This window comes from Thermobia domestica, chromosome 12 (assembly GCF_964235325.1).
Source record: "Thermobia domestica chromosome 12, izTheDome1.hap1.1, whole genome shotgun sequence".
Taxonomy (NCBI): Eukaryota; Metazoa; Arthropoda; class Insecta; order Zygentoma; family Lepismatidae; genus Thermobia; species Thermobia domestica.
In genome coordinates this window covers 120,803,972-120,828,262 of record NC_137465.1, presented here as the reverse complement: position 1 = coordinate 120,828,262, position 24,291 = coordinate 120,803,972, and the positions used below count along the sequence as shown (strand labels likewise).

Genomic DNA, 24,291 nt, shown 5'->3' with positions numbered 1-24,291 from the left:
TAAATTGATAGTATTTACACAAGAAACTTACGTATAGTTGTAATAAAATATCCTTCATTTGATTTCTATTTTACGTAATCATAAACTTAGTGACTGTACATGATTTTCTTCGGTATAAGCAGGGCCTAAAATTGAGTGGAGTACTTTACACTTTGTGGAACTGTAGAAAAGGAGTGTGGAACTGTAATTCTTAAAGTGTGGAGTGGTATTAATGTGAGTACCTTACTTTTCTCGGATTATGCATTTAAACGCATTTAGTGTGTCAAACTAAGTCTTACTGATTCAATACATTCATTATGCAATGGGTTACTCAATTCCATATAACTGCCAGTATATGATATTAAGCCAGAGTTAATACGTATAGGTGTCTCCTAGATGGCAGGGAAAACCCTTGCCAATTTTGAGGTGAAGGAACTTTTTAATTATATTTAGTTTTCAAACGTTTTCGGTTGCATTCATATAGTATTAAAATATGCAACTAACTACACGTTTATCTGTTGTTTCAATAGGACATTACACCTTTCCGATATAATGAAATGTGTTGTTTTGTAGATAAAAATTACACGATTCTTTGAATCCGTTATAGAAATATGTACTACCAGAGATAACATACATATATAACCGCCAAAAATTTAGCCGAAGCAAGGTAGACTCTCAACAACCAATCATAACCCAGAAAACATTATCCGTTCGTAAGTTTCATGGGAAAAAAATCTCGCTAGCCAGCCCGGGTTAATTCTTTTTTCTATAGATTAGTGTTCGCTGTTTGGTGACGATGCTGCATTGTTGTCTTTGGTAAAGTAATTTGATTACTTTAGAAACAATAACGAAAATGGAACAGAGGAAGGAAATAAAGAAACAAAAGGTAAGCCAATGTTCCTTTAGGTCGTCTTTATGCTTGCAGACACTACACCTAACACATGGTTCTCGTCTAGTTGATTTACCAGTACTTTGTGCCTACAAGCAGCATAGGGTATTCAATTTTCCATGTTGCTGGGCGTTGGACATTAGGTCTATTTGTTTTTATATGGAACATTGGAATTCAAAGCCTTAGTAAAATTATACAGGGAATTTCTTAGTGTGGGCACCCATTACTGACTAAATATTACCCGGTTTTGAGAAATCGCGCTCACAGTCAGCAGTATGAACAGGTACAGTAGGCAGTAGCCTATAACGCAGTAAATTTGGGCCAAGTTGGGCATGTTGGGTAAAAGAGTACATGGTCTTGTCAGTGGAGAAGTACTTCACCGACTCGGAGTATTTTTATTTGTTTCACGTATTAACGCAATTTGATGCGTATCCGCATCGCATCCGCAATTTGATGTGCTGCCCCTCGCATTAATTTAGCATGGAAAGATGTCACCAAGAATGTCCAAGAAGTTTCATCTGTCATACAAGCAGCATCTGGACTGTGTGCTTTCTATCACTCTTCAGGGCAGCGAACGAAAAGTTTAACGATGGTAGCTTTAGAAAATAACTTAAAAGTTTTGCACTACCCAGAATTTTGACGTCAGGTGGACAGAATTTTCATTCAGTATGCTCACTACTCTCCTAAAAAAAATTGGTATCCAAGCTGCCTTTAATTGCAAATGGAAAGCCATGGATGTAATGAAGCCAATGGTCATCTGCGTAAATGGATAGAAGTAGATCGCCTTCATCTTCTGTGTCTTGTGACATACGCTCTATATGTTTTCAAGAACTGCCAACACAAGTTTGAGAGTGATGAAATGTTTCTTTTGGACATAATAACAAATAAAAATAGAACTGTAGCACAATTGGAAAGTATGAAAGAGAAACCTCTGTTAGGCGGGTGGGAAAAAACGTTTTTAAACGAACGTGTGCAAGAGAACGTCAACGGAGAAATGCAGTACTCATTACATGGTATTCAACTTAATCGTAACACACGTCGCAATAAATCCCATAACAAATATGACAGTGAGAAAAGAGATTTTACTGTAGTACGCTACGAAGTCCTGGATTCCATAATTAACTTTGTTAGTCAGCGTTTGCTGTATGAAGACAGTATTGTTGCTTTGGAGCCTTTGCGTGTTTTGCAAGAGGATGTAACTGATGATTGCCCTAAGAGAATGCCACAAAGTTATTTGTCCTAATACAGATTGCAGTTCGCAATTCAATATAGAGAGGCATCATCGTGCAGTATGTTGAAAGGTCTGGACGCTAAAAGATTTCTCATGAAAATCTGTGGAAATCAGTCATTTCATGCTCTGTCAACAAGTCTAGCCCGAGTTGTTGCTTCGAAACTATCTTCTTTCGATGTTGAAAGACTTATAAGTGACTACGACATATTGAAAACAGATAACAGATTCTCTTTGGCTCCCACTACTGTGAAAGTTACCTTCACGTTAATATAAATAAGGGTCCGTTGGAAGATTTTAGCCCAACCCCTGCTGTTATGAAATGGCTGGCGTTTTGAAGTTGGTAGGAAGTCAAAGGAACAGCCCTGGTATAACGGTGTATTTGCCTCGGCAGAAAACAGACTGAGACAGCGTGATGATCACGGAAGAATGACGGTGAAATTCTTATGTAAGAAAAAGTAACTTTTTCTTCCAGTGTGACTATTTTTCTTGCCGGTTTGTTTCCTGTATGTTATGGTTTAATATATTACAATTAAATATGTATCCTAATGCCTTTTGTTTGCTCTAGATGCCAAAATTTTCCTACCTAATAATAATAATAATTTTTGGTCGCTGGTAACATGATGTACTGGACAGAACACTGATTATATGTCAAAACAAATGCTGACTAAAGTAGTTTTTCTATACTATATAAAATTTTTACCAGTGTGGAGCTGTGATTTCGTTGAATTTTAGGCCCTGGGTATAAGAGTGAATCATTTACCTGCAATAGAATTGTAAAGAATGTTATTCACAAGGAATTGAAAATTAACTTCTATACAGCAGGTCTGGTCACAGCGGAAATTTTCAAAGAATTTCAGAGATAGTTTGTAACTAAATTGGTAATCATTAATCAATATTACTTTGCTCTTGCTGCTGTTCTATCCTCTTAATTAATATTTAAACAGTATTTATTACCTTTGTACTATACATAATGAATTGATTTTTGTCGATAACTTTGTGCATAGTATCTTGACAAGCTTTGAATAGTAGGTCAAAATCTACATCCAAGACAAGTTTGATTCAAATCGAATGAGTTCGATGAACTCGTACTATATATACAAGGTGAACCTGAAAGATGTGCACAAACTCCGATAGGTGATTCATGACATCAAAAGAAGACAAAAAGTCCTCTTGCATGTTGTCGGATACGCTATCCACATCTTTTTATTTCGTTTTAATTGTCAGGATTCGATTTCCGATTCCAAATTGGCACTCCTGTCACTCTTACACGATGCGGAATTCGATAATATGCAAGAGGACTTTTTGTCTTCTTTTGATGTCACGAATCACCTCCCGGAGTTTGTGCACATCTTTCAGGCTTACTTTGAGTTTTTAAATCATGGAAATAAGTGGAAAAGTAAGAAACGAGTACATTTCAATATATCACATGTTTTAATATTTTCTTTGGTGTAATAAATTGAATAGATTGCATCTATTCCTTCACAGCTTGCGAACTTACATCAGCTATTAGTCTTCTCAACATCCCTTGCAAGTCAATTTATTTTCTTTCTATGATTTATCTGTAGCATTCACCACCTCTTTGAGATATTTGTTACCAAAACTATCGTGACACTCAAGAAGCTATATAAACTGTCATACATTATACTCTTATGATGGAAACTAAGCAAAAGAAATCAACTTCTCTTGATTCAACATTTATTTGCCTGTCGTACCTGAAAGTGACTATGTTTGTGACTCTTGGACCACCTGACCGATCTCAATCAATTTTTCAACGTAGGTGAGGTAGAGGGCACATATATATACAGAGCGAATCGAAAGTCCCTTGCCACAGGCCAACTCGGTAACTATTGAAGATATGAAGAAATGATAAGAGAGCATTTTGATTGGCAAGTGTGGGTTGTCAATCTAAAATGGTGGCATTTTCGAAATCGGACCAACCTTTTCAGCTCGACAGTGGTATAGCACCCAATAATAAAGAAAATGCACGTTGCCACGTCAGTGGAGGACAAGATGGAATGAAGTAATCTGGAGCGTGAAATACCCTGAGCCAAGGAGAATAAAAAGGGGAGCAAATTAAAGAACAAAAGAGCAGACCTATTTGCAGGGTCCACGATAGTGGCGTCAGCACCACAAGGGGGAGGGGGAGGAGAGAGGAGGTGTACAAAGAAGACAAACAAATGAAAATAAGTCGTGTCGTTCTGACAGGTTTACTGTGCATGTTAGTGAGAAGAAATGTACATACCTCACGCACGCACGGCACTTGCTTCTAGACGTAACAGTCCTGGGCACTATGTTAATAGGTGCTCAAATTGGTGTCCCTTCTGCTGGTGACACAAACGGGTACGGCGTCGCACACTACCACACCCTGGCGTGTTTGGAGTGTTATTGCTCTACACACCTTCCGAATATTCTCCTGCAGCTGTTCCACGGTTCTGGGTCTGTTCCGATACACAACGGACTTTAGATACCCCCACAAGTAAAAGACAATAGCGTGAGGTCAGGTGATCTGGTCTGGCCATTCCACGGGACCCCTTGGACCAATCCATCGGCCAGGAAGCACCTCGTTGAGCCATTGTTGCACTATGCGGCTGTAATGTGGCGGTGCTCCATCGTGCTGGAAATAAAATACATGCCGCGATACCAAAGGCATTTTATTCAGATACGGCTGTAATGTAGTGTGCAGATGATGTAGATACTGGTCTGATATTAACCTATCGGGCAAAAACACGGGACTTAAAATGACTTTGCCGTGTATTCCACACCACACATTCACTCGCGGATCGGCTTGATTGTGCGCTTCAACAACTATGTGGGGATTCTCGCGAGACTAACACACAGCATTGTGTCTGTTGACTGTGCCGTTGAGGTGGAAAGTAGCCTCATCACTGAATAAAATGTCAGCCTCTAGCATATAATGTTGTGTTCGTGTCCAGTGAAACCACTCACAGAACCCTGTTCGTCTGTCTTTGTCATCCCCATGTAACGCTTGTACCAAATGTATCATGTAAAGATGATACCGTTCACGTGATAAAATTCTGGAGACCGACTTCTGAGATATGGACGCGTCTTGTACAATCTTCCGTGTTGGTATTTCAGGACTAACTGCCACTTTTGCAAGCACATCAATAGTCATGTCGCAAGATATTGCAGTTCGTGGTCGTCCACTACGGGGCCTTTCCGCCACGCTACCTGTGGCTTTAAAGCGTGCCATGAATAGCGAAATGAGTTGGTGGGACGGTGCCACCTGATTTGGATGACGCCTGTGATATTCTGCTGCTGCTTCCCGTTGACTCTTTCCAGCTGCATGAAGGAGCACCATTTCAGCTTTTTCTTGCATTGAATACATTTCACGTCCTCAAAACACACGTGTCACAGGTGAAATCGATAACACAGAACTACTCTCAATTCATCCAGAGCGGTCGCATTAGCTAGCCACCCTACAACCACTGCACTCTGGGAATAACGATCAAATTCACTCAGACAAATAATCTGTGTACGTACAGGTTGCGACCTTTGCCAACTTTGTTCAAGTGTATCACAGACCACCAGTTAATTGGATTTACTGACCCGTTGTTTCTTCTTGAGTAAACAACACCGATATACTGCTCTCATAGAACTTAGTGCGTAGAGTCAATAGCAGCAACGCATAAACTAATGGCTAGACCCGAATCACAATAATCATACTACTACTACTACTACTACTACTACTACTACTACTACTACTACTACTACTACTACTACTACTACTAATAATAATAATAATAATAATAATAATAATAATAATAATAATAATAATAATAATAATCATATAGAAAAGAAATATACACAAGCAAGCACCGGACACAAGGAATGACACGATCCAGTCATCCCGACTGCGGTTTTTCATGCTTTTCCGCAGTCCCGCCAGGTGAATGCCGGGATGCTACCGTCTCTACACTGCCCAGGGCTGCTGCCTTCCCCACTCCTCATCTTACCTAACAGGGCCGCTGTGACCTCGGCGTTTGCGACCCGAACCATTCTCTTAGCTCTTTCCTTCCACACATACCTAAATCAATAAATCTAGGGTAGGACCCGGCCATAGAAACAGGCGACTTCAGTTGGGATATTAGCTTCCGCACGCTTACCTCTTACAGTAAACCTGTCAGAAAACGACACGACTTATTTTCATTTGTTTGTCTTCCTCGTATACCTCCTCTCTCCTACCTCTACCCCCTTGTAGTGCTGACGCCACAGTCGTGGGCCCTGCAAATAGGTCTACTCCTTTGTTCTTTAATTTGTCCCCCTTTCCATTCTCCTTGACTCAGGGTATTTCACGCTCCAGATTATTTCATTCTTTCTTTCCTCGAATGATGTGCCAACGTTGCATTTTACTTTATTATTGGTGCTATACCAGTATCGAGCTGAAACGCTGTCCGATTACGAAAATTCCACCATTTTAGATTGACAACCCGATCAAATTTTCAACATAGATGAAGATCGAGTCTGGGATAGTTTTTATCATTTCACTTTGACGGTGCAACTTAGAGGAGGGAAGGGGAAGATATTTAAAAATGATCGAAAATGACCGATATTAGTGTCGAATTCATAGTTTTTGCGTCGCTGAGATTAAAGTGACACTTCCGATGACATTTAAATCCAAATTTAGCCTCGCAAGTTGGGGAGGGAGAGGAAGGAGATATAAAAGCATGATCGAAAATGACCGATATATTAGTGTCTAATCCATAGTTTACGGAGACGCTGAGATGAACGGTGACACTTTCGATGCCATTTAAATCCAAATTCAGCCCTCATTTTAGTATTTTCCCCGTGCGAAGAACAGGCATGTTGCTAGTAATGATATAGTTTGGGTATCACTTTACATTTACTAAGAAACGCTCATTTGAAGTTTAGCATTCTTAAGCAAAACATCATAAGTTTACCTTTCCTTTTAGTTGATCTTAGACTCTATTGGACTTATGCAGAGTCGTTCTGACGCGTGATTAGTGCCATACTAAAGCGTTCAACTAACATATTTTTCCTGTAGTAGTCAGGCCTTTAGTATGACGCTAATCATACGTCAAAACGACTCTGCATAAGGCGATATGAGTTTTGAGATTTTCATACCTCAAAGGGATCGCAAAGAATGATAGCTTTCAGCAACATTACAAGAGATGAGTCCTAGTTTTTTTTGTTTTTTTTAAGTAGCGATTTTGCTTAGTACTTGTCTCTGTTTAATTTGTTTTCTATTTTTGCCACATAAAATACTATTGGTTAGGGAACTAGAATAAATAGAAAATTTCTAAACAGCGAAAGGAATATAGAAAATCACATGAGACAACGAGTAATCGATCAAATTATTTTCATTTCATTTATAAAATAAAATTTGTTTTTCCAACGTTCCTTATATTACTGTATTGTATCAATTAAATACCTAGGTAGTTTAATCAGTATAAATATATACCTATATTATTAGGTCCATCCTACACGTCTTAAAGTATTATAATTTTGTACAATATCCAACTCTGATATTACCGTTGGATATATGGTAATTGCTATATAAATTTTTATCAGGATATAACGTAGATTCAGGTAGTGGTGATTTAAAGAATTCCTATAATTACTGACCGTCCTTATTGTCTCAATGGGTTCTTATCTTCATTCATTAGTATGTACAATAGCTTAGGTTAGGAATTATATTTCGATGCATTATTGGCAAATATGGCCTGTCTAGGTTCGTCATGTATGAGAATGATGTTCCTCGCCGATTACACTGCCTAGGGAATTGGCGAAGAAAGAAAACGGCCTGTGTCTAGTATGTTAGGAACGTCGTGGCGTTTTTCTGGTGTGGTTGAGGAAAACAAAACAAAAAAAGAAAAAAGCCTCACTTAGGATGAATGACCTGTAAAAGTTTTACACCTCTTCGACCAAGGGTTCCCAGGAACGCTCGCTCTTCATTACTACATGTATGCTAATAGTACGTACAATGTATTATGAGAGTACGAAGTACAAATAGCTTCAACTGATCGTTTATACAGAGATTCGTTTGGGTGACTGTTCTAAAATTGCCATTCTTGATTATTAAATGCGTCTTTATCCTGATACCGTGATTCTGTGAGAAATGGATGTTACATTCAAAAGATGCAGTGTTAATATATTACCAACAACATCTAGTAATCTTATTAGTAGTTGTACTCTTTCGTATCTTCTCTCTCTCTCTCTCTCTCTCTCTCTCTTTATTTTTATTTGTATTTATTTATTTAGCTTATTTATTTTTGGTCAACAAGTTAAATATGAAAAAGTCAATTTAAATATACAGTTTTGTTTGCTTCTCTATAAAAAATGTATTGCAAACTATATAAACTGTATCAAAAGTTCGAAACATGAATCTAGTGCTCGCAATCTATTATTTAAAAAATGAAAACGAAGTTTTTTGTTATTGAATAACGGGAAAACGGCTGAGCCGATTGATATGATTCTTTACAAATAGTCATCACCTACCTCGAATTAGGTTTCTATCATGTTACTTTGATTAAAATGCATGTCATTTGCAGGTTGAAGCAGGGGTCATAATTTTTGCGAAAATTCAATATCTCACGAACTCCTTAAAGTAGGAACGTGAAACTCGGTATATAAACTCCTCGTTATAAACAAACGATTACCTATGTAAACAAATGTGTATCATTCAGTATAAGTCTGGAACGCCTCGCGCAACTTCCTAAACTTTGTATACATAAAACTTACAATTTGGAAACAAATAATGTGCGGTAAGACAACCCTATCACCTCTAGGAGGGCGCGAACTGGTGACATGTAAAAATAAACAAAACGGCAGAAATTGATGTCGATTCATGATTTTCTGGATCTCTGAGGTAATTAATTAACACTCGAGGTGCTGTATTGCGGGGAAAGACAGCCCTGTTACTCTTAGGGGCGGGAGGGGTTGGAATGTAGAAATGGTCGAAAACAACCAATATTAGTGTCGAATCCTTTGCTTTCGAGGTCGCTGAGAAGGATAGTGACATTCTTGACATCCTCTAAGTCCAAATTCATCCTCTACCTGCATGGAAGTAAGAGGTAAGTGTACAAAATAGTTGACATGTAAAAATAATCGAAAACGTCCAAAATTAGTGTCCAAGCCATAGTTTTCTGCATCACTGAGATGAACAGCAACATTATGACGTTTCACTTTAAGATCAGCTCCATCGACATCGAGTGAAAATGAATGAAAGGTGGATAGGGAAGGGGTGACATTACACATTTTTATCATTACGCCTTCATTGAGATGCATATCCTAAGGGGTAATGAGGGTTTAACTACTTTCCAAAACTTATTCTCACCGTGCAAAGAACAAACATTTCTGCTATAAAAATATAATATTCAATGTTCCGTAGGCAATGAGATCGCTCATGGTGTAGCATTCTCGCTCTTGTTACTTTTTTTTAGTTCGTGCTAATGTATAAGAATCTGTTTCATTTACCTTCAATGCTGAAATGGAACGTTGAGCTTTATTAAATAATTAAATTTTCTATATATTCTTTCGATAATAGTTGAAATCAGTCAAATTACAATAAAATGTACATACGTAACTGAAATTTTCCACTTTTAAAAACGTTAGAAATAAATTCTTGTTTTTAACGTTCAAATAGCTTCCAGTATGCATACTCTTTATGTTCTTGGGAATATAAAAGTACAAACTTAAATCTAAAAGAGTAAAATGAATATACAAGGATGAACTAACAAGAAGTACTACTTTTATGTAAAACATTCTGCAACGAAAATATTTTAAATGTTGTATGCTGTATATTTGTTTTTATGATATAGTAGTTTCCATCTTTCCATATGGAATTCAGTGACTATTAGTTTATGTCTATTAGTTTTGTAAAAATTGCAAATGCCAGCTTATATATGGATCTTGGATATTTAGATAAGAATTGGATGAACATATAACAAAATGTCCTCGAAATTGAGTCTTATACCAAAACTTTTTGAGAAAGACTTGAAAAATTATTTAAGAAGTAATCAAGTACTGGATTTCGTATTACAGGGGAAAATTCTGCATTTTGGAAAGCAAAGAAAAGCAGACAATAAATACATAAGTCTTCGTTACAAAATTACACAATGTATCAGGTGGTCTAAAAGTTATTGAGCTTTTGGAGGTCAAAATGGAGAAACATTAATTCTGATTTAAAATAACGTTATGAAATCACATTTGCACCATTTTGTCTGATGACCTTCTGCCATTTTCTGGCAACACAATAATCTCTTCACTATAAAACATTCGTGGTTCAGGTCAAAAAATAATAATACGTGATTTTCACGAGCCTCTTTTGAAATTAATTGAACGCAATTCAAAATGTTCTCCAGAGACCGAAACAAATGATAGTCTAACAGTACAAGGTCTGGGTTATATGGTGGGTGCATCAAAACCTCCCGGCCAAGTTTTCTTAATTTTTGGCGGGTAGTTAAAGATGTGTGAGAGTGAGTTGTCAGCGTGATATACAACACTCTTTCTGTTGATCAGTTCCGGTCGTTTGTTTTGAATTCCTACGTGTGCTCCTGCTAATTGTCTACAGTAAATTTCCGAGTCTATTGTTCTGCCTGGCGGCAGTAGTTCGTGATGCACTGTGACCTTCCAATCTCATCAAGTGCACTTCTTGGGCTTTAGTGTGGGCTTTGCTACAGACTGTGGAGCTTCTTCTCGCTACGACTACGACCTTTCTCGCAAATTGTTGTCGTAGGTTATTCGCATTTCATCATTCGCGATCAATAGCTTCAGAAATGGCTCGAATTCGAGTAGAAATTGGTAGATAGAAATTCGATCGCACAAATGATGTTGAGTCAAATCATGTGGCACTCAAATATTGAGCTCCTTTCAGTAGCCAGCTTTCTCCAAATAGTTTGACACATCATATATGTCCTTGACGATGTCATAAGTGCTGACATGCCGGTCTTGATCGACTTTTGCCATGCTGTGATTAATCACCCACAATAACGAAGAGCAACTTAGATATCCAAATTTCCAGATCTGCTGCAACTCATATACCCTGTGATTTGGAACACTAGCGCCATTTCGTGCATGAAAAGCTCAATACTCTTTAGACTACCTGATATAATTTTTCGTTACGTTACCATCCCTACACAACCATATTACCCTTTCTCTATTAAATTTTTCTTACTAATCTGTGTACTCTCGATAACGCTAATAGTGTGCCAAGTGAAATAATTTTCAATTTTGTTTTTAGAGAATCACTCAGATGCGTTGAATTTTTATTGTAAATTGACTATATAATTTATAATCCTACCTATTGATTGTCGTAATTGAGAGACAAGTTATTGAATGATATCCAATATCTCCAAGACACTGATCACTTTATTTCATACTTCTTAAGTAAATATTGGATCTCTTTTTTTAAAAGTAATATTCTATTTTCCATTGTTTTGAAGATGTTTTGCAAAGCGTTCTTAAGTCAAGGGCACAACACTCTAACGGAACAATTCATTAAAGAAAATTAAGGGGAGCATTTGGATTAGAGTGTGTACCGTACACATTTTCTGACCAAATGATAGGATATGGAAACAATAGATTTGATTATGTAGATATGAATTGTTTAATTTACTTTATTGTATTACTGTTAAATATTATAGTGATGTTGCCGTGTTTTTTTTCTTTTTTTTTGATAACATACATTACTAGTTTTTCTTTTGAACGATTGCATCAGGAAAAGTACTGTATAAGAATTTTCGACCGTTATCACGTGTTCGTAATGTTAGGAATATTTTTTTGTAAGAACTAGTATACAATTAACCAAAATGCCTGTTCGTTTCCTGATAGAATATAAGGTAATGAAAAATTATACGAAACATACACTGCTATTTGACGTGTGGCTCAGGAAACTTCATAACTTAAATGAAATCTGATCAAAGCAAACACCTACTATTACTACTATTGTTACTACTAAATGTCCAGAAACTTCTTACCGAAAATTTGCATTTACTGAAGTTCCGGAAGTCCCGCACTTCAAAGTCGCTTCTCAACTCAGGCGATTCAAAAATATCCCTCATACTTATCTGCGTTCGTCATATTGACCTTGTGCAAGAAAAGAATATGTACACTCATGTCCAAAATTATTTTTCGCATGTCTATCAATATGTTGTTGTAGGAATATAATTTGATAACGAATTCGCCCGGTATTCTTATAATGTTAGTAGGCCCTATGTGTATAATCGGCAAAGACATGTATGTGGCAAATTTCATGTCAAAAGAGCAGTAAATAAGAACAATAAAAATTTCTTGTCCATTTAGGAACCTTTTGTTTTACTCATTCTAATTTTCGTATTTATAATTCTTTTCCTTTGAAATTTACCACAAATATAAATTTCCCGATTATACACATAGTATCAACATTAAAAGTACCTGCAAAATCATTATCAAATTATATTCTTACAAGAAGGCAGTTATAGATATGCGACACTCATTTTGGACATGAGTGTACATATTCCATGTTTTGAAAAGCCCCTTGTACCATGTGATATCCCTTCAAGAATAATTAATTTTTCATTTACCTTGTTAACTATTATCCTTACGCTGTTCATAATGAGAGCCAAAGCTTAACAAAAGGTATTCTATATCCAGTGGCGTATTTAGGGGGTGCCATCGGGCTCAAGCACCCCCCCCCGAAATAAATTTGTTATATGCAAAACTTCATTAAAATTTGTCGGCATCCAAAAGGAAAAAATTAAGTGCTTATTCACGTGTTGTGCATAAACCCCCCGAAACAAAATCCTAAATATGCCACTGTTGAACACATTGGGGAAAATTTCTGTGAAATCATTTCAGTAATTTGGAAGTCCATTGATGGCCAAACACACAATATTACACACTTATATTATTGTAAATTACTATTATCTTCTATGGCCAGTGTTTTATCCAGACATGTTAGTGGATCTCTCCTCAAACTTCAAGAATTCCCCCATTCTGATTATATAGATGTAGCATGCAGGTGATAAATATGGTCTCCTCCCTATATCTTTAGATTCCTCGCACCTCACCCCGAAAACGAAAAGACCGAATAATACAGTCTATGGCTTTCCGACGACCTAGCATGTCCATGTATTTGTTAGTATCCAACTGTATAAAGAGCCTAATGCGTCGTCTGTATGAATTTCTGGACCGGCGCTACCATCCAATTTTTTTTAAATTTTTTTATTTATTTTTTTTTTAAGATTTACATATGATGGGATAGTTTTGGAACTGGGAAGCCAATACAAAATTAACTTGACCTTACCGAAAGTAACCTAAGCTAACCTAACCTAATCTAATCTAATATAACCTAATCTGACCTGAACCAACAAAAACTACAAAAATATACCAAAAAATTATGAAATTTTAACTCAAAAAATTTGCTCCCCAAATTCAAAAATATGCCCAGATGATTAGTACTTCGCCCATTGTGACAACAATTTTAATATATTTTAAGTACAAAGGCTATTGAGCAATTGAGAAATGTATCTGTTGGTAAGGTCCAGAAATTATATTTCATACCTTCATAATTTGTCATTTGTAAAAAGTGAATAAATAATTTCTTTCGTCCATTATGTTTAGAATTTAACTTCTTACCTATGCTTCTTAGGTCAGCAACTTGCACATTCAAAAACTTGCAAGCAATGAGTGCATATTCCGTAATAGCGGTCATAGCTCAGTAATCACACAATGTGCTTCATATTTCGTGAATAAAAGAATTTCTTTTTAAATAAGTGAGTGGCACTATTTCATGTGTTTCCATCTCAATATGATAGAAAATAATAATTTGAAGAGTTAGGACTCTCCTACCTAAGTAGTATTCATAAAACCAATCTGGGGCCACTTCCTCAAACCAGACTTTTTTATATATGAAATCCCCCAGCATAGAATCTAATTATGCACATCGAAAATTACATCTTCCCCACATTGACCCCATACAGGATACATCTTCAATCTACTTTTATGATATATAACCATAGAAGAATTTTACACCTAAACTTACATCTAAAAACTTACAATGGAATCCTACACAAAATATATTTATTGCATCTTAATCTCCAGTTTATAAGCTTTCATTTGACACTTGAATCATGGATATCCGTTAATAATTAGCTTTAAAAACTCAATGAGAAGGAATACATACAAAGATTACATACAACTCCGGAACAGGTGATCTGTTACTGATTCATTTGAACGATTCCAGTACCAGCACAGGACTGTCTAATCCGATTCTCTTTCCTTCTCCTCATGCCAACATACATATATGCACTTAGCAACTCTCTTCCTTCAACAGAGCTTCTAGCTAGCAGTGGACAGAGGGAGCTGTACAATGACGTAGTCTCCTTTGGGGAGAAAACGTAATAACTGACGTCATTGAATCCGTGACGTAGTCTCCTTCGGGGAGAAAACGTAATACATTGAATCTCTTGGTTCTCTTACCAACATACAATCCTTTAGAGAGAGCATGAGTATAGAAGCGGTAAATTCAAAATATATAACAATAAGATTATCTATATCTTGGCTTCTATTGAATATTTTGGCAATCTGATTGCATTTTTGGATAGCCCATATGTGTATTGCGGGTTGCATACTTTACAGGGGTAAGTGTTGCGGGATGCATAACTTCTGAAATTTCAGGGGCAAAAATGAAAAATGCTTATATCATCCTTATTTATTAACCGATTTTCAAAATTCAAACGGCAAATGAATACTAATGACATAACCATTTTTTTTAAAATGCATAAATGGTTGCATAACCCTCAGGATATGTTTCCCTTTTTCAATATCTCTACTAATTTTCATCAAATCGAAAAAATAAAAAAATACTACCATAATCACAATAAAATTCTAAGACTTTTTTAAAGAATAACATTTTCCCGAAAACTAAAAAATAAACCCGTAAAAAATTCCCGAAATTTTGAATTGGCTATAACATCGTCAAATATTAACCGATTTTCAAAATTCAAACGTCAATCAATAGAGAAATAAATTTAAATTTTTTTGAATGTATTGTAGGTTGCATAACTTTAAGGATATTATTTAAAAACTCAAATAAATCTCTTATTTATGTATGGATATTTAAAATTCGAATGACATTCAAAAGTACTGCTTCTCTTTATGCATTGTGTATGTTCAAAGATCTCAGTTTTATGGCTTTATAACCATAAAACACTTAGAACATACTTAAAATTACAAGTTCGGATACTGATAATGGAATCTTCTGCTAACCTCGTTCTCAATAGGAAACAATGACTTCTTAAACTCTGTCCACTGATCATAATTCAAGCTGAATAGACAGCCGTTAATATCAAAAACTACTTGAACTTCGGTTTGCACATTTTTTACAATTACATTGAAATTGTTAGTAAGTATAAACTTCTTTTGGGGATCCATTTCTAACCACTCCATTTTTTACTTCTGACGACATATTTTTGTTCATTTTTGTTCATTTTTTGGATTTACATACAGAACTCAACAGTTGGATAGTTTTCTTTTAGACCAGTGTATTTGATTTTTATTCCATCTTTAACGATCTCATCAATCATTTTATCTGTTAAGTGTTTTGTAAATCTAGGTGGAAGAAAAACCTTGAACTTCTCACACTCAACTAATATGCTCTTTCCAAACTTAGTTTTAATCTTTTCCATTTTCACAATCTTAAATTCTGTATCTAATTCTAATTCTCTTAATCCAATAACTTGTTTTTGTTCAAGACTTCCAAGCTTGTTTAAAAGTTCAATATGACTCGCCATCGTATTTATTATATAGAAAATCAATCAACACTCTTCAATTTTTATCTTCACCAAAAAATATTTAATCATTTTTGTCAATTTCGTTTTATGGAAAACTTCCATAAAACAATCGTTAATGAAAACAGTTTGAGGATGCAAGGGTATCTTTTCGATACCCTTTAAAGTCGAATACTGTTTTTTGATATTTTTCTCTTACATGGTCGCCTATGGGTAACTGATAAAGGGCCAGTGATACTGACCCTTAGATCCTTGAACCGTAAGGTGAGCAAAACACTCACCTTTAAAATCTCTATATGTCCGTTGATATTTTGTTAACTATCTAAAACTCTTCTACTACTTTCTCATTCTTGGGATCATATGTAAAGTTCTTTCGCCCAATTAAAATCGCATAACATATAGTATCAGCAGCCACAGCTTCTGCAAAGTCTACAAAAATCTTTATGTTTGTTCTCTCATTTACCGATACATTCTTCCTCTTACTACAATTAATCACATACATTGGTCTGTTATCTATAAACTCTTTAGGGTCATAGTACATTTCGGTGTTGCCACATGTTATTCTCTTAAACGTAGTATAATCTTCGTACATCTTAAAGTAATCCTTGTTAGCAATATCTAAGTTTCTTGATTCTTTTGGAAATACCTCATTCCTCCCATTCTTAAGATAGATATTCTTTACCTTACAATGATCAAACTTACTTGCATCTGCTGTTTGTTTGCCACTTCTATCAGTTTGGAACATTACAACTACGAAATCAGGCATATCAAATTGTCTAGAATTAAATTGAGTAGTAACATCAAACTCCAAGAAAGAACCTACAACAGTCTTCTGAACACATTGATAAGTATGGAATGAAAGCATGATTTTGGGTTCTTTAAGAATATTCAACTTTAACTTGTTTTCGTAATTAGATTCGTATTCAACAATAGGCATTCTTATCTCCATACTTTTTATTGTTATTTTTCCATCATGAGGAGCTGCTCCTGATCCAGTCCATTTGTATAAAACATCGTTATTGTTGTTAGCTTTTGTAAATGTTATTCTCAATCCACCTTTCCACATAACCTCTTTATAATCACTTAAGAAGCCTGGAATTAATCTTAATGGGTACAAAACACTAAAGTCCTTTCTTAGGCCAAGTTTATCATCTGTTTCAAATCCTGCTTGTTTTAGATATTCAACTTCTGGCTTGGAAATCTTTAATGTTCCGACAGCTGTAGATGTTATTCCAGGTAGTTCAATCTTATCTATAACAACTCCATGCTTTCTAACCTCAATTTGAGAAAAGAAGAATGGGAAGAAGTATCTACAAGTTTTATAGTATCGTTTGCACCAAATGTTCCTCCAACTGATGCACCAACAACTTCAAAAGTCATATGACAATCTGGTTTGTGTGGATGTACGAACCCATCCCCCACATCGAAATCGAACTCAATATCTTTGTTAGCTTCATTCAAATTATTAAATGTTCTTGTGTTAGCCTTAAAGCTCTGTAACTCGTAACTCTCAACACTATCCATTTATTATAAAGAAAATCTTGAAACAATGCTTGATGGTTAAATCGTCATAAAGCTTGGAAACCCATGATGCAATGTGAACTATGAGGTCTGGGTGGTAGTATGTGCCTGAAATAAGTTTGTCTTCCGTTGTTTTGTTTTGTGTTTGTATAGCTGTATAAATATTAGCATTGTCGGAAAGTCGACCGAGGAAAAATTTACCAAACACCTTAATCATTCTCTTACTTCGTTTAATTTCTTGCCAATGTTTTAGTAAGTCTAATCCTTGGCCCTTCACATGTGAAGGGTCTAAAAGTCTTGTAAACGTTTAAACAAGTTGTGGCTTAATGTGTTGATAAGCTTTAGACTAAGTGTAAAAACAACACTTCTATGGGGCGTATCCATAAAAGACTCATACATAATAACAATTAAAAACTTATAATCCCCATCCCAACTTAACCTTAGCATTCATAGCAGTACCAACTCCAAAAGCAGCTAGTCGTTCACCAATTGATGCATCACTACTAAATGCTCTTTTCCACGCTTTAGTTTCTAGTTCCTTATCTGCAATATGTCTTGACTCTGTATCTTTATTGTCTCTGTAGTATATATCGTGCTCTTTACAAGCCTCATCTAATGGGTTAATACCTTCATCACCTCTTTCTAACCTTTCTTGAAGTTTCGTAAAAGGCCCGCAAAATCTGAAGCCTGGTATATGTAACTCTGGTATCCCCTTCATGTTTAAAATCTTATTTATTATTCCTTTCCCAAGCTTCTCATCATTCCAGAATCGTGGTGGTAATGTATTCAATATCTTTATCAAATAACCTATACCTTTTGGATCATTAGGAATAAATTGTGAAAGCTTGTTATTAATCATACTCACTATACCTACTTTCTCATTGTAAAAGTTATCATTTCCAGCCTTTTCTTCTCCATCTATAACAATTAGCCTATCTATAAGCTTTCTCACGTCATCCATCCATATATATTCTTTAGGTATCTCGGTATATTGTTTAATTCCTTCACCAGACTTTGGTGTTTTCTTTCTTGGTGGTGTTGGAGGTAAAGATGGTTTAATATAATTATCCCAAATAGGCTTGATAATATTAATGTACTTAGAACCTCTACTAGATGCTACTTTTTTATCTCGATTATATTTTTGGAAGGCAGCATCTGATTCTATTATTATTTCCTTGTACTGTTCGAAATCGTCATCATCATAATCTTCAATGGTTTTATTAGTATTCATCGTTAACAACTCCCATAGACCTTCTGTTCCTTTATAAGTTTTACCATTAATTATCAAATCATCACAATTCACTTTAATTTCCAAATTTCCTATCTTATTTATTATTTTTCCATCTTCTTCTGCAGCTCTTATTCCAAATACACTATCATTTCTTTTACTATAATATTTCGTTGCAATCTTACCAAATGATTGGGCTGTTGTTAAAGGTTCTACTCCTTCCACTTTGTCTTTAATTTGTTTTCTCATCTGCTTTATTTCTCCCGTTATAGGCGTATCACTACTACTTGGGGAACTATCATAAGCTATCTTTTTAGGTGTTTCTAGTAGACTAGGATCTATTGAAGCCGTCTTATGTGCAACTGGAACAAGTTCAGTTATTAGATTTTTATTTTGTTCTGCTACTTCTTTGATCTCACTTCCCAAGTTTTGAATAGCATCAATTACAGGTTGCTCTTGTGTTTTAAATTTATCGTATATACCCGCTCTTTCTTTCTTCCAAGATTTGAAGCCCTTTATCAAGAACTCCTTCAACTTAATATTCTTATCAATTTCTTTCTCATCCATTTATTGTATAGAAAACGAACAAACGTCGATGAACGTCAAAGAACGTCAATAAACGTCAATAAACGTCAAACCCCACCCAACACAAGTACATACTGATCATGTGTAAAGAATGTTCCTCGAGGTACATTGGAATGTACATGATAGGTACGTGAATAGAGCAATCATGTGAAATACACATGTAAGGAATAAGGTTACTTCCGCCCAAAAGTACGTGCATGACACATACCGAGGAATGTATCTATTATGTGTATATCACGTACCGTGTATGTACTTGACACATTTACTTGGCATTGGCATGTGCCAGGAATGTACTAGGCATGTCAGTAATGTTCCTTAGGGCAGTGCTATGCAACTGGGGGTGCGAGTACTTAAACACTAAAACCTTAACGCTTCATTTTTAAGTTCGAATTTAGAAGCTTGTACTTTTAAAAAAAGCCAAGCAACTAACTGAAAATATATGCCCTCCTCCGGCATGTGTGTGGCAATTTAACTATCTATTAAAATACTACAGTAACATTTACCAGCGACTGAGCTCTAACCTATAATCTTAGCATTCAAACCTTTGATTTACGGTTATTTGTGATTTCACGTTTATAACAAAGACAAATATTTTTAAAAGAGTGTAGTTTAAATAAATTACTGAAATAAATATTTTTCACAAAGTTTATCCTTTTAAATTATTGTTCAAAGGCCTTTGCCTTTAGTAAGCCTTCTCCGAAATACATGCAAATGAATTGTGCTGCCATCTTTGGAGCTCTTTTAAAATACACATATATGTTTCTCGACAATGAGATCTCAGAAACTACAGGCTCTAGAAAGATGACGTTTTCACTGATCGATTGCAAATTTCATGTAGATTGTCCAGTTCTAATTGAATATTTAAAAAACATGGGCACTATTTCTTTAGTACATTTTTACGGGTACATTGGAAGTGTTGAAATTTCAAAAAAATAAACTAAAACATCACATCCTAATCATTACACATTCCAACACCACACTGTTGTATATAGCGGTTGTATATGTCTCCGGCATTTGTTTCATAGCCAAATAATAATGGAAAAGGAAGGATAACCATTTCTCCAGTCTAAGATGAACTTTTTTGGGGAGTGTTTTTCCCAATAAGCACCATATATAACTGACAATATATTAATTTTGTATGTATATTACAATGTGGCTAAACTCAGAAAGTGGCTATAGAAGTGAAAAGCATATGGCTAAAAAGCCACTATTGGCTCTTTGGAAATTATGTGACTAACGACGTTCTCAAAATGGCCAGATCTCGTCACAAAGTGGCTAAATTGGCAACCCTAGTCGCAATACGAAGCAACTTACGCACAACCATGCCATGGTACATGGGGTATGTGCCATTCACATTCTTCACATTCCAGTGAAGCATGTAAAAGTACCTTGCAAGTGTCAGAAATTCCTCGAAAGGCACGTACCTAGCGACACGTGCTATGCATATGAAATGTACATGTTTCAAGTACCAGGTACGTAAACGGTACATATGGAACTTAAATGGCACGTTCCTAGAATGTACCTGGTTGGGTGGGACGTTAAAACGTAAAACGTGAAAAAACATCAAACGTTTAAGAAGTGTTTTATCTTGTTCCTATACTTACCATTGTTTACCTTCCTTGTCATATCAATTACTATAAAACCATAATCTTCTTGCCAACATTTTGAACATATCTCTTTAAATTTATCATAAGACATATCTCCTCCAACAAACTCATTATACACATGTTTAAGATTAGTATCATCTTGTCTGAATATGCATAGGAAGTTGACGTTATCTCTTATAAACTGTTTAGGTACTTTTGAATATGTTTGTGCAAGATAGAAACAGTCTAAATGTCTATGCCTACCTCTTGTAAAGTAATTTCTAACAGTATCTTGATTCTCCAAAATGTAATCGTCAAACACAACAACAGAGTATTTTTCACATTCATCAATAGGCACAATAGAATCATTACCGCTTAAGAACGTTGCTATTTGTTTATTTAACTTTAGTTCTTCCTTTTCAAATCGATCTCTTAACTGCTCATACTTTGGTTGAATAATGCTTTTAGAATATATGTAGAAGTAATTATTGTTTAACCAACCTGGCTGTAATAAGAAGTTAAATAACAAAAAAGTTTTACCACACGCCGACGGACCCACGATAAGACAACGAACATCATCAGGTATAAGTTCTCCATTTCTTTTCTTAGCTGTTGTTTCTTTTATCATCTCTTTTATATCCCAATTAATAGTTTTCTTACTCATTTATTATAGAGAAAATCAGGGGTCCACCAGCACTGGACCCCTTTCAAACAGTTTGAGGACAAACTGTAAGGTGAGCGTTTTGCTCACCTTTAATTCCGATGATTAATTTTCTGCTCATAGTACTAGTACAGACCCGGTTCGTTGATGAAAGTTGTGTGAGGTTGTCCATTTGGAAGGGTGTCCGTAATGCGGACGCCCTTTGTAGTCTCCAGGTCTTACGTTGTCTTTAAGGACTTGACTTGTATTTACATAGTCTATCTTATATCTTTAAGTTGTTCTCTGATCTTAAGCAACGTATCTTTTATATATTCGCTATCCATTTCGCCATTTAATGTTATTATCATCTCTAACTGTTCTTTAAATGAGTTAATACAAGTGACAATGGCTTTATATTCATCCTTTCTTTTGCTTATGTTCAACTTAGAAGACAAACCTGTTATTATAGCACTTCCAGTTGCAAGAGACGTTGTTAATATTGAGTAAATTGTTACAGGTATAAAAATATTAATAAACCCAGTTGTTGCAGAAAGTATAACTGATAACGTGATCAAAGTGTAGTATGCATATTTAACAATTCGTAGTTTTCTCTTTTTCTTCTTTAAGCTGAATTCTAACTTTTGAATGACATCTTCTATTAACTTGATTACTTTCTCTCTTGGAATATCTCTAGGTAAATCGAACTCATTCATTTATTATATAATAAATGGCTAAGGTATTCAAGTTAACGAGTAATACTTCCATTTTAAAGAAGAAACTCCATTACGAATTAGACAACAGGAGCAACTATTTGAGTATAGGACTAGTTGGGTTTTACAGTACATATCTAACTCCAAACATAACAACAGAAAAAAACAGTTTCTCATATGGTGATAGACAAGTTTTTATACCAGAAGGGCAATACAGCTTAAACAGTCTTAATGAATATTTAAAATCTCAATCCATCAACATAACATTATCAGAAGATCATTTAAGAAATAGAGTTAAAATTCAAACTGATAGTAATGATGTTACAATTGGGAGTATAGGCACTGTCCTCGGGTTTAATGTTTTTGAAGTTTTAGAAAAGAACAAAACACATATTGGAAGTAAGTTACCAAAGTTTCATCCGTTCGATACAATTTTCCGTTCACTAGATAGATATAATTTTTATCAGTATTTTCAGGATGTTAGCGAGATAGACTTAAAAGATAGAAACAACGTTTACAATGTTATTGATTTATGGAAAATGCTAATACCTAAATTTTTGTACACGGAAGAAGAGTTGAGAAAGTTACGTCCAATAATTACCTTAAAGGACTTGCTGTCAAATTATAGCACCGCACCATTACAATGCAGTTATTGTGGTAGTAAGTCATTAACAAAAGGTATGAGTAGATACATTTGTGACGATTGTTCTGTAGAGAATGGTTGGGTTTACAGTACTTGTGAAGAAGTGAAAGCTGCTTGCGTAAGAAAACCATGGTACGATACTACAAATAGATTTAAGTTACAGTTATCTCGTTTGCAAGCTTTACAGGATAGAATTATTCCCGAAGAGGTGCTCAAGGTGTTAAATGATTAACTTAGAAATATGCCAAGAGATTTAATATCAACAAAAGATGTTCTAGAAGTGCTAAAGAAAAACAAATACACGAAATATTATGATGATGTCTATTTAATACACTATCACCTAACCGATCAAAAACCATTAAAATTACAGCATATGGAGGAAACACTTATAAATGAGTTCGAAAACTTACACGAGGTCTTTAGGGAGCTGTATCCGGAAAGAGCATTGTTTATTAACTTGAAATGTGTATTGTACCATCTGTTGAAAAAGCATGATGTTCATGTTGATATTGATTTTAAACACTCGCCTAGACAAATAGAGATGTTAAAGAAATGTTTTGAAAAACTAGGATGGGCATTTTCTGTATAATAAACGAGTATGGATATATTTGGTAATGTTAAAGATAGAAAAGGTGATGTTGATATTAGTGAAGAAAAATTAAAATTGTTGGAGAATTTAAATGATGTTGTTAGCGTAAGTCAACTTAGGTCAATAGAAGCTCAATTAGAGAACGATAGAAAACGATTTGAAGATGCATTAGAAACGTTACAAGACACATACATAAAGAAAGAAGATTTTCAAAAGGTTAGGATGGATACTACTAAATTGGTTATGCAGAAAGAAACCATGCCTCTACTATATCGATTAAGAGCTAAAAACGTTAAGGAGCCAATCTTCAGAATATTTAATCTCTCTAACGGTTACAAATTTCTCTATAATGGGAAAATAATGCACATGGAATTAAGTTTGGATAAATACTTTCTAGATATATATTTGGGTGATACTTTGATTAAAGAGATACCTTTTGACTTTAAGAAGAACGATATAATTACGATTAAACCAAATAAAAATTCTGCTATGGAAGAAGGACAATTATTGTTTGTTGTAATGTACATAGAAAGAGCTTTCCTAAAGACGTTTGCTATATAATAAATATGGATATCTTTGGTAATGTTAAAATGACATCAGAGTTAGATAATACAGTTGTGAGAAAAGATATCGCTATGTTGAAAGAAGAGCTTAACTTCATCAAACGGAGTTATGTTATAGAGCTTCATAGTCGATTAATATCAGAAAATGTTGAAACTCCGTTCTTTTTAATACATAATCTATCTATCGCATACAAATTTCTTTATAAAGGTAGCTTAATGCATATAGAATCATCTTACAATACGTATTATATAGATATATATTTAAATGATTCTCTAGTTGAAACTTTTCCATTACACTTTAATACAAATGATAAATTAACAGTTAGACCATCTAAAGGTTCTGATCTGAAACATGGTAAATTACTATTGTTTAATATGC

The 24,291-nt window shown here is 35.0% G+C and overlaps 1 protein-coding gene across 24 annotated transcripts in view; it reads left to right on the top strand.

The window, feature by feature from the left end:
• The window catches only part of para (sodium voltage-gated channel paralytic), a 651,733-nt gene that overhangs the window by 457,427 nt on the left and 170,015 nt on the right, over positions 1-24,291 (top strand). The gene's annotated exons all lie outside the window — the stretch shown is intronic.